This window comes from Battus philenor, unplaced genomic scaffold, assembly GCF_028537555.1.
Source record: "Battus philenor isolate CCGP_79_NKW_IND1 unplaced genomic scaffold, ilBatPhil1.0.hap1 SCAF_15, whole genome shotgun sequence".
NCBI lineage: Eukaryota > Metazoa > Arthropoda > Insecta > Lepidoptera > Papilionidae > Battus > Battus philenor.
The window spans coordinates 1,420,365-1,433,945 of NW_027181677.1; positions in this window are offsets into that span (position 1 = coordinate 1,420,365).

Genomic DNA, 13,581 nt, shown 5'->3' on the forward strand with positions numbered 1-13,581 from the left:
TGTTCTTCAGCAGGAATAGGTGCATACAACGCGAAATCTCCGTGTTCTGTGAGAATTTGGGTAAGGATTGGAGTAAATGGACTCACGCGCACCAGCTTATTGGAGGACCGGACCTCTGGGAGGAAGGTCCCTGTAACCTTGGCCGTAGAAGGCCAACTAAATATTATTATTGTCATACCCTTTGATCCTTCTTAAAATCTCCCATTAATTTCTCACTTTTCCCTTCACAATATCTTGCATTCAAAGACCTGGATTTAGGCTGTTAATAATCTAGCTTTTAGCGTTCTGATAAGTTGTTGCCCGATAGTATTGATTAATTTAACAAGGATTATCAATAGAATTGCAACTGCTGATATTATCACCACTACGGAGAGCATTAGCGCAAGGAGTTCTCCCTCTCTTTTTTCATTCTAGATAAGTCGAGAGAGATATCAATATTCTGACTAAGGATTGCTTACAACAACTTTGATGATACTAGTTGTCATGTCAGTATAGACTGTCATTTGACTGACTGTATTGATCGGTACGAGGTTCGAACTGACATTTTGATGACATGTATTAAATAATTATTACTTATACGTTTTGTAACATTGATAGGATATAGTGCTGTTTCAGATGTCCACGCTGCTAGCTCAGAGGGTTTGTACAATTTTTTAGATGAGTTCACGGAACGGAAGAGTCCGTGAACTTAATAAAAAAATGTCTGGATCGATCGATTTCCTGTTGCATACGTTCGCACGAAGATAGCGACTGTACACGTGTGAGTGTAAGTTTTGGGTTGGCAGCAAGGAACACTTGGTCATCTAAAGTTGGTTACGGATCCTAACTCGAATAATACGTGGAGGCGAGGGCGGGCGAGGCAACTCTGAAAACGAATCGGATAGTGGGATTTATGTTTTAATATTTGTTTAAATCAGTGATTCCCAAATGGTCTGTATCAACCCCTAGGGTTCTATGACAACCTGCGAGGGGTCTACGTCAGCGAAAAAAATTTGGGGGTCCATGAAATGAAAATGGGGGTCCACGATAGTGGATCTCAACACATACACTGATAGTACCTATTTACTTACATCATACTATCTTATAATATCAAAACATTTACATTATTTATAAAAGTACCTATGAAGTAAAAAAATTATTATATATGTTTATAAAATTGTATAAGTTGTAGGATGTTGGTTTTCGCTTTGCGGTCGCAATACATTTTGAACTTATAAAAACTTACAGAAAGGAGAAATTTACAGGAAATCAATATCAGGTAATTAGGGGATCTACCCAACACGAAAAAACATGGCAAGGGGTTTACGACACAAGAAAAAGTTTGGGGAACTCTCGTTTAAATGAACAAGGTGGACATTATAAAAGTCTCGAAAAATCTATATGCGGGCAGCGCAATACCAGTCGTATTGGCGATCGTTATAGGAAGCCTATATACATCTATCGACTTACATAAATAAATGAATTAATAAGGTTGACAACAAAAAAAATCTGACGATACGAGAGCCTTCATTAGAATCCATGTCAGGTGGGCGTGGTCGTGGGAGGTTAAGAAAATTTGAAAATTAATGTAATTTTGCTTATGATTCAAAATCATTGCTATATTATCTTTATAATAACTTTCTTTACGCAATAAGATAATAATAAAGCAGGAAATCATAATGATTGATATGATTTTGATCGATTCGTCACAGACGCAGTGCGCTGGCGACTCTTCGATATCAAAAACTGTCTCGATCCAAGATGGCCGCCGCGCTACCATAGACACAATGCTCCGCTAGTGTCTGACAAGTTACTTTTTACGTTGACTTTGACAGCACGACGACTCAACTGCCCTGTCAAATATAAATATTTTTGCCTATTTTCCGTCAAAAAATGTCACTTTGATAGTTAATTTTCAGCTAAAATATCTGCTATAAATGTATTTTAATTCCGTGGACTGCTCATTGAACCATTGCATTGATGGTGATGAGACTTGAGTTTACACAAGCTGCACTCTAAACAAAACTAATTATTGTGATTTTCATTTATAAAACCAGGCAAAGAAATCGAGGTTCTAGTCCCATGAGCTAGTCCGGACATGTAAACCATACCTGATACCCGATAAGCAGTACATATTATCGAAAATTGTCAGGATCCGCAGAAGCGAGAGATAGGAGAAAAAGAAGGAGTTTTGTAGAGTCAGTAGGATAGTCATTACAAATAGAGATCATAAAATATTAAAAAACGTATATATCCTAAATATGTTCAAAGTAAGAAAATAAAATTATATTTCTCAATTTGCAACAATTTGTATAAAATTTCCGACAAATGGCAAAATGTTCGCGCAGACCATCCGACATTCCGTTAACGACAATCCCCGGTGAGTTTTACTGGAAAAATTGGACGTGAGTGGCAAGCTTTATATATGCCTCTCCAAATATTGAATTTCGTACCGTTCGTTGTTTAAAATGAAAGATATATATGGATAGACATAGCACATGTATGTATAGCGTTTCGAAACATATCTTCATATCACAACAAACATTTATATTCTTAAAGCTAAATCTAAAATATAGTATTAAGATATAATAGCATTCAAGAATTTTTAGTTGACGGAAACGTGTGAAACTTGGTTTGTTATCATTTACATGGTAGATATTATAATGTACACAAGATTTTTTTTTAAAAGAGCAACTGTTGTTTCTGGAAGGCTCTTCACAACAGCGTTCCGAGCTGGTGATAGATTACTGCTTATAATGTTAAAAGGACGATTCAAAAACGTATGTAAATGCCTATGTGAATAAAGATATTTTAAATTGAATTAACTATACTACTTTCCTTTATTGGAAATTATGTATATATATAACACACATCCACACACACACACATATATATATATTATGTGAAGAACAATGAAATTTTATAGGGTAAGTGTGAAATCTTACCATTTCAGAGTGTGCACAATAGCAGCGAAGCAAGGTAAAGAAGACTTTAAATAAAATAATTGTGAAGGTTTCCAACCTGCGTACTTTAAAGGGACTTTACAATTACAGAAAAGATATTACTATACTATAGTGTATGTCTCAATAATATATATCAGCTTGTGCTGATATCTAAAATATTTAAGACGCAAATGCAATGGGTTAATGCAACCATTATATGGACAGTGCATACGCTTTTAAGATAACATTCCAAATAATGTTCAAAATGCTTCTATTTATATATGTATTTTAAAAAAAATCAAAGAACATTTGTGTTAAGTGCTACTCCACTAGATGGCGTACACAATTACTAGCAGTTCTGGAATAAAAATGTTTTTTTTTAAATTAATGACTATTTATAAATAATCATACGGTAGTCATCGGCGATTGGCAAACACATGCGAAATTTTCGAAGCTAAACATGTGTCAGTAACCACATTAGGCATTCTTACTTAGCTGTGGTGAATCTAACACTATTTAATAGAATCAGGCGTTACCTTGCGGAAGTCCATCTTAAGTAAGAAAAAAAGCAACCAAAATGCACCGCCCGCCAGCCCGCTGATAAATGCGTATGCGGCAGAGTACTGTCTGTAGAGAGCTGCTCTGTCTGAGAGCTCTGTGTTTGGCACTAATCAGTGTAACATAACTCCTGAAGATGCCCCGTAGAGGGGTGAAGCACGTGTTGAATTATTTGAAGGTGGTGGTTGTGTGATTCGCATTGCTTGCCGCGTACGCATATGTCGGCGGGCTGGCGGGCGGTGCACTTTGTTGCACGACTACCACTGCATGTGCGGAAGTGGCTAAATATTGGTCTTATTCTAGAATCTAACACTGTCCTGTCGTAAGATTCACAAGAATTTAAGGAAAACTCCGTCTTTTACCTTCTTCTTTTTAACCGATGGACGCTCACTGCAACACGTCTTCAACAAAGATTTCTACGATGACCGCTCTTAACTATATTGTCGACCCACCTAGGCCTATCCACCTAAAATTATAATTACTACATATTAAATTATTTTTGCTGACTATCTATCCCTGCAGTTTTTGTCGAAGTTATTGGTTAGTCGCATTGCAATAAAAGAAATAAATGCAACATATTACATATATAACTTCATATAGGATTATTTGTAATAGCTGACAAATATGCTATACATCCACCATACGTACATATATATCGCTTTTAATCACACCTATAACCTATCACTATGTATATAGAAGTTATACATGTACAACTTATAAAACACTTTTGTATAACTGGTATATTTCAGACCCCGAAGGCCATTAAGTTTCATTTTAATAAAAACACTTTAAAGTAAGCTTTTTTTAAATAATAATGACGAAGGCTTCTGCGAAATATAGATGTATCTTTTTTTATAATTCAACTTGAATAACACTTTTGTATAAGTAAATGGTATATTTCAAATCCAAAAGCTATTAAGTTTTATTTTAAAAAAAGAACAATTTAAAATAGGCTTTTGTAAATAATAATTACAAAGGCTTCTGCGAAATATACATATGTACTTTTTTAAAAGTCAATATCATCGATATTCAGTACGTTAAAATATAATAAAACAAAATTTAATGTTATTATACGCGACAATAGGTAAATTTCTATAGAAATTAAAATTGTGTAGTGTTTCTTTGTACGCCCGTACCAGAGAAAGGTCAGGGCCTCTCTGAGTCATTCTGTATAACGAACACTCAGAATGTTTGACCTCAGCTTGAGGTAGTAAACATTTTTAACTAATCGAAATAAATTATTTATGATTTTTTAATAAATAACACATTCACTTTACTTCATTCATATCAATTCAAACTAGGTTATGATATATGTATATATACGTATATATATATACATATATATATCTATATATATAAAGTCTAAACTATTTACTAGCTTAAATCGTAAACTACAGTACCCGGCGATAAATATGGCACATAGAACTTTGGAAAGAGACAATCGGCTATTTTCGTGTGAGATTATATGGTATTGACTAATTTTGAGTAAGATAATACCTAGGAGTTTCTATGGATTTCTGGCTATTATATTGATCTATTCCTTAGAAACCTGAATCGCTTAATGCGGACAGAGTACATTAAACTTAATTAGCTGATATACAAATGTTTAGCCATTCACAGGTGTTCCGATTGCGAGTGCTATTCTTGAATCGCGGAGCACGGGTCGACTGCAGTGTACAATGCGAGACAGTTCGCAGCCCGCTTCTTAGCTTACATAAGCTTGCGACTGTACTCGACGTGGCTTAGTTGATGAACGAGTACAGGTGAATGAAAAAGTGTTATCAATAAATATTTTATAAGATTGTTCATGCGCTGGGTCAAACTGATACCGAGTTTATTCTCCGGAAGTCACGACAGACAAGTGCCAAATGTCAGGACACGTGACTTGACGAAGATCAAATCTAAAATAATACATTGTTAAAATCATAAATATATCAAAGAATATTTTATCTCAATGATTATTTCGGTAAAAGTGTTATATGAAATGAGAATGAGGAGAACAAAAATAGCTGAAATAAGCCAGCAGTTTGACGAATTTTTTATTTATTTTCTTTATTATTGGTTTTACTTACATTATAGTAGAGACAAAATTAATAATTTCACAGTAACTTATATTACTTATGCAATTTTCATTTAATTCAATTATTCTTAGATTTGAATTTTTAGATCTTATTATTTATTTCAAATTTTAAGTGTTCTGGTATATCATTTAATAGTATGAGTCTAAGATAAACGAATATTCACATTCCGTAATAATTATTAACATCACTATATATATGCATATATATATATATATATATATATATATATATATATATGATACGAAGGACAATTGCTCACAACGGTGTAACGGTGTAACATAACTCCTGAAGATGCCCCGTGGAGGGGTGAAACACGTGTTGAGTGATTTAAAGGTGGTAGTTGTGTATTTCGCATTGTTTGCCGAATGCGCATTTATCAGCGGGCTGGCGGGCAGTGCACTTTGTTGCACGACTACCACTGCATGTGTGGAAGTGGCTAAATATCGGTCCTTTTCTTATCTATAATAAATACCTGATAAATTAGTTATTCGTATTTACCTTTAAAATGAGCATTATACTATATTTAATTTTTAAAGTATGTTATTCTATATATCACTTTTGACCGCGACTGTACACCGCGTGAGGTTTTGAAGGTCAATTTGAAGTATGCAGCACAATCACGACTTCTTGTCCGCGTAAAACTAAAACAACGTATGCGCCGTATCTGTTTATTCTAATTTCAACCTAAAGGTAAAGTAATAGGGTGTAAAAACAAACGAAGCGTTATTTCAAAACTTCTCAGCGTATTTTTCTGCTTTTCAGGTATGGTGGCCGAATATTGCGCAAAAGCGGATGTTTTTATTTACTTTTTCTTGACATTATATCAACGGATGTGTACAATTAAAAAAACATACTTTCTTTTGATCCGAGAAATAAAACTTTCAATGATTTTTCTTTTATTATGACTTAGTTTTTTTTACTTTTTTGAAGCTTTGTGAACTTCAAACTGAAACGTAAGAATTTATTATTGTTTAGCAGTAACTATCCTTTTTAAACGGTGTCAAAATTAGAAATTGAAATTTAAGCACCTTCCCGTTGTCAGATTGATCCGAAATTTGGTACACACATTTAATTTAGATGACAATACAATATGATAAAATCAATAACATTATAAATCTAAGATGGCCGCCGATACAAAATGGCGTATTACGTAATTTTCCTTAACCCCCTCAACATAGGTATCAAATGAAAGAGTAAAACACGATGATTATGTCAAAATTTAAAATTCAAGATGGAAGCCGTTCCAATATGGCGGACTAGGTACATATTTTCCACAACCACCACAATATGGGTATCAAAAAGCCGTTTCACTTAAAAGTTTATTAAATGTATTTATTCAAGATGTACTTGACATTAAATTATTTATATAAATGTATAAATGAAATTAATTTTAGTGATCGCTAAATATATATAAAGAACAAAAACATAGCAGGGATTGGTACCGTTCTAAATTTTACGGAACAAATACATAATTTATAAACACGAAGACATTGTAAAATTGACGTTAATAGAGTAACTATCTTACTTTTACTACTTACTAGAGAACTAGTTACTAGAGAAACTATATACTTAGTCCTGCCATAAATATTGTTACAAATAAAATCAACACTTTATTGCACCTAACATTTATTATTATTACAGTGTGTTAGTCTAAAAAATGTATATAAAACCATTAAAATTATAGGCTTTTTCAAAGTCGTCTGCGTTGGCTGCAATACAGCACTCTTTCTATGAGAAAATTCTTCACTGCTAATCGTATGAATTGTTTAAGTGACTCTAAATTGTCATAGCGTTTAGAGCAAGACTTACTCTATAAAATTAACCATAGATCATAATCCAGTGGATTAAGATCAGGACTAGATGATGACCATTACGTTTATAACCAAGATTAGGTGGATCAAGATTCGTGATCCGTCGTCGAATCTTGCTAAAAGGACCATTCTTGATCCTTGAACATAGTCCTGCTAAGAGGGTTACCGATCTTTTCAAGAATGTTGTTTTGAGACATTTGTGCTGATGTTTTGATAAATTTTTCACAAAAATATGACTCAGTCACACCTTCATAGCTAATACCTCACCAAAACCATCACAGAAGTGAGATTATGCCCACGTTGTACTACGTTGACAAATTAGGAAGCTTCTATAAAACTTTCAGCATAAATACGGTCTTAATTGTTACAATATTCTCATCTGTAAACAACATTTTTCTGTTACATACCTTTGCGTATCGTTTTTATTTTACCACCCTATTCTTTTTTTAAAATTATCAGTTAAGAAATGACCAGTGTATCTCTCATAGGCTGCAAGTCTTAAGATGTTGACTATATACTAGATATCACAGTATTTTAGGATTTCTCTCAATAGTTTACCTGTTATCAACTAGGGTATATAATAAATATTACTGATAAGGTGAAATAGAATATATAATGATAATTGTTTGGAGAAATTTCTTGCAGTCTTTTACACGATATTTGACAATTTAGGATTGTTTATTTTTTTATATTGATTGTTATATTAGAATTATTTGGAAGTAGCATCCAGCGTCTTTTGTCTACCTCTGATCATATAAAAAAAAAAAAAACAGGGAACATCTGTGACTCAGCTGTGAATCTGGTCACGGTGCACGCAATAAGATGCTGTCTCATATTCGCAAGAGAAAGAAGGGAGTGTCAGATGAAACAGAACCAAAAGGTGTAAAGCAGCACCATCGCAATTTAAAAAAAATCAAGAACGCAGTCGTAAATTCTGTAAGTACTATAAAAGAATTAAAAAAGGGGTAATGAATAAAAATTGAGATATATAGTCGGGATAATAAAACGAAACATAAAATGAGAAATGTAGAAATAAGGATAGGAATTTGAAATTATTACTAACTGTGATACCAAAGGATTTGTCTAAGGAAGAGAGACGACGTGTGTAAGAAAGAGAAAAAAAAATTTGATGAATAAAAGGATATGTAGTAACAGAAATTGTGAAGCACGAGAGAGAGGAGCGCCAATAAAAATCATTGTAAAATAAAGACCCTATCCTAAAACATGATAAGAATGAAAGGCCCCGCTTCTAAGGTCCTTAAAAAAAGGTGCAAAACTCCTGCAACCTGTTAAACAAGTTCAAAAACATAGAAAATCTAGCCAATAAAAATCATTGTAAAATAAAGACACTATCCTAAAACATTATAAGAACTAAAGGCCCCGCTTCTGAGGTCCTTAAAAAAAACAAAAAAGTGCACAACTCCTGCGACCTGTTAAACAAGTTCAAAAACATAGAAAATGTAGCCAATAAAAATCATTGTAAAATAAAGACACTATCCTAAAACATGATAAGAACGAAAGGCTCCGCTTCTGAGGTCCTTAAAAAAAGGTGCACAACTTCTGCGACCTGTTCAGTAACCTCAAAAACATAGAAAATCTAATTTAATAATAAAGATTGATTGTTAGTAAAGAGTCAAGGCCACTGATATCGTCTTAATACGCCACGATCCATCGCACAGATGCACGATCTCTCGTACAGATATATTGTAATAAGTATATTCATGGTCGTTTAATTATCCAATTGCATTACAATCGATGCAAATGTTTAATAATTATGGAATGTTATTTTACATGAACTGCGTAGTTGATTTAAAAAAATCGTTTTTATTATAATAAAACTTAAACCTTGGTAATAAAGTTCATATCGCCTTATCATTATTAAATGTTTTAAATACGCAGAAATTACATATATATTTTTTTTAATTTGAACGAAAAGCACTAAGGTTTATTAAAGGTTGTGTATTCTAGAAATGAAAATTGTCATTATATATTGTCGAAGGCGGTCCAATGCAGTTTGTATGATATTGGGTTTTTATGGCATAAAATAATAAAATGAAAAAAAACACTACCAAAAAATCTATACACGTATTTAAAGCTCTTCACCTATAACTAATCATCCTGTATATGCCAGGCCTGTGTTCTTACGTCTTTTCAGTTCTTCATCATCACTCTTTAGGATTGAAGAGGATAGAGCGTAGCAGAAATTGGCCTAAACCTAAATATCTAAGCTAAGGGCCCAAAGGAGGTGTACAGGGGCATATATTCAACCACGGAGGTAGTACACATTAAGTAGGCGCCATTATTCTTGTGGTAATATCCTGAAACAGGGAGACATCCTGTACCTGATACACACCCAGGCCCATAAACAAAATATCATTAGCCAAGGCTATTTCAGAGATTGATTCAAAGACGCTCACCATCTACCAGGCTTAGGAGGTAAACAGCGAGACGGTCATCGTTGTTCGTCGAACAACAGATACCTTCGTGCTCACAGCGTCCATCATGCGCTGGTAGCAATATCACGTCGCACACGTGCGTGTTTTACACGGACGAGACTCAAGATACGATCTCAAGATATCTCGATGATCTTCGCTAATATCTGTTGTATGTAAATTCAATAAATAAATAAAAAAGCTTGGAATTTTCCTCGCAAGCTTCGAGTTGGGTCTACGTAATCATATTATCGAATTGGATGGCCACATTCCTAACAACAGTTTCATGGAATGACTACACGCAAAAGCCTCGAGGAGGTACCTCTCATTTGCTTTTTACAGGCTACAAATAGGCACCACTCAGTTTATTCGGCATCTGAACTGAGCGGTGCCGTTTTGTACAACTACACTCAAACGATAACGCGAGGCAATCGACTGCTAACGCCATCTATGAGCGACGTGTGAAATTACAGCATCTTGAACGCTTTGTACATTATATATAAATAGTATGTCTAAGGTATCATATACTATGTTTATTACCACTTCACGTATATTATTCCGTATATCTTAGGGCATTTTTGATAGCACCGCCATACTTTTTATGTATATAACGTTAATGAAAATTTCTAATACATTCGCCTATTGCATATTTTAAAAATACAAAGTAAGAAAAGGACTAATATTTAGCCACTTCCGCACATGCAGTGGTGGTCGTGCAACAAAGTGCACCGCCCGCCAGCCCGCTGATAAATGCGAATGCGGCAAACAATGCGAATTACACAACTACCACCGTTAAATCACGGGGCATCTACAGGAGTTATGTTATACCGATTAGTGCCAAACACAGCAAAAAAAAAACATATTTTATGTAGTTAAAATATTATTTCTGAAAAAAACAGTACGACAGATAAGATGATATATGAAAGAGAAGAATGATAATAATAAAAATATATGAATAAGTTACTAGAATTAAAAAGTCCCTGTCCCACACGAGATAGGGGAACGAGAGGTCCCCAACAACGGGAACCATTTATAAAATAAAATATATTATTTCAAAGCTAACAACTTGATATCAATAAATAAATACCTTTAATTCCGGTCAAAATTATAAAAAAACATATCGCACAAGGACGGATAGGTGAAATCGCGCACAAAATACTTTGGCGAAGACACGCGCGTTTACGTGCAATGCTATGCAATTAACACCGCACGCCATTATTGATCTTAATGCGTTTGCCTCACGATTGTACCCAATTTGGTACAATTGCACCCGATAATAACCTATCGTATAATACTACATTATTGTTTATCTGATGTTATAATCTATAAAAATTAAAAATAATCGCCAAATATGTTGTTATGTGCTAAACCTCAGAACACATCAAAAAATTCGAAGAGTTTCTTTTTAAATATTTTTGCTAATACACAGGAAAGCGTATATATTGAAAGAACATGGAATAATCCCGAGAAAAATAGAAAATATTATAACAGATAATAATGAATTTTTGCTATAGAACTTGCCCGTAAAAAAGTCAGCTAGCATTAAGTTCGCCATTGCATAAAATGTAAAAGAATAAAAATCAATGAATAAATGCGACCACTCTGAAATATAATATTGTTTTCATGTAAATGTAGGCGCTATTAATATAGAATATGAAATCTATCCGGGCAACTAGCTTCTAACTTTTAATAATAAATATAAATTTACAGCTTATATATGGCGGGGAATATATATACATACATATATACACACACACACATATATATATGTGTGTGTGTGTGTGTGTGTGTGTATATTTATATATATATATATATATATACTCCCCGCCAAAGCGTTCGTAAATACATTTTCTTTTATTGATATACAGTATGATTAATTATATGTGAAATATTTTTATTTTTGTAAACAAGGTTAAAAGGTTTTATAAATAGTATCGCATATTTAGCCAGTATTGCTATGCAAAAGTAACTAGGTATTATACCTGTTTTAAAACAATTCTACTTATAAGTACGTACTTACATTACGTATTTATTCTATTCAATATCATCTAAAAAATCCTTTACAGTATAGCAGCATTTATTTACTAACCATATCCTTGAACTATGTAAAAATTTTCCTTATATGCAATGGTTTTTTATTCTATATAATAATGGACATCATATAGCAGTATATGTTTAGCTTGTTTATTAGCAAAAATCTTTAAAGCTTTTATAGCTATTTCTAATCACAAAAGTGATCATTCTTAAATGCTACTTTTTTTTCTTTTTGTATGCTTCAGGCCATAAAAAAAAATAAAAAAAAAACAAAAAGGCTGTTTAAAAAGTTTGGTATAGTCAGTACTTTTTACGACAGGGTTCCGTTCCACAACTTCGAACGAAAGTCGAAATTGTCGTAAATCGAATTTCATACAAAAATAAATAATATAATATGTTAAACTTACACAACCGCACACGATGGGTAACTAACTGCAAACGATTGCAGCAACGCAAAATCAATCGTTAGAAGCGTGCAAGATTATATTAGATATATCTGTGATGAAAACTATAAAAAACTGACAAATTTTTTTGGAAAAAAAATTATGAAATTTTTTCGTCGCAAGTGCAAATGGTCGTAAGTCGAGGTGAAGAAAACAAAAATTAATTTTAAAAGTTGTTAATCTGAATTTTTAAAACGCATTTTCTTACTATATCATAATTACGCTATTTATTATTTTGAAAACCGTTAATTTTGGAATATGGTGTACCATACATTAATTGACAACAAATGAGATATACATTCACCTCTTTAAAACTTTTACACCTGCCAATCACCTTGTATATCATGATTACGACTCAATCTGCATAAAACACTAAGATAATACCTGAATGAAATCCTCAAGATGCCAGTGCTGGCTTCATAAACTTGTCAATCCAGTCTATCGAACGCAAACAAGTGCAATGTTTACCTATAACCTGTTTTAATATGAAGCCTGTTATCTAGATGTATATATAAATAAAAATAATTTATATTACTGGACTGTAAGTAATACATCAACATTAGAATATGATTTGTTCATCTAAAGACCGTATTCACATTGAAGTATCATCATCTTGTCATCAGATAGACGCACACTGCACGGCATATGCCTTCCACATAGATCACCACGATGACGGGTCTGTTGCTACCCGCATCCAGTGAACTCCTGCGACCATGACCATTTCGGCACTCCACATATTGGAAGCTTACTCACGCGGCGTCAATCGTGGTCGCCACCTCACAACTTTTCGCCACAATATATATATGCCCCCATAGATATCATTGGGGCAGACTTAAGCAGTGGGCGTTTTAAATACACCGTCAATAAGCAGAGTGTATGAGAAATGTAATTGCTTATATCTTTCGTGTGCTTTTTTATAAATAAAAAGTTCCACGAATTGTATACGATTCGACCAATGACTTTAAGTTCTTATGTACTAAACGAATGATTCTTTTGTATTTTAAATTTAAATGTTTGATTTTAGTATTTTTAAATATTCATATTAACATTGTAACGTTGCAAGTTAACGTCCCATAAATCTTAGTTAAAATTTTAACCAAAAAAATATAATCACGAGAAACGTCTCATAAATTGCAATACAGCAAAAAATTGTTCAACCCTTAGCGGGTAACGGTACGTCTCAAGTGGCGTGGGGTCGTGGGAGCATGCTATTGGTTTAACGGATCTTTGTTTTTATAACAAAAATTCCAATGCGCCCGCGCACCAGGACACAGAGTTTACACCAGGCTCGGCAGAAGGAT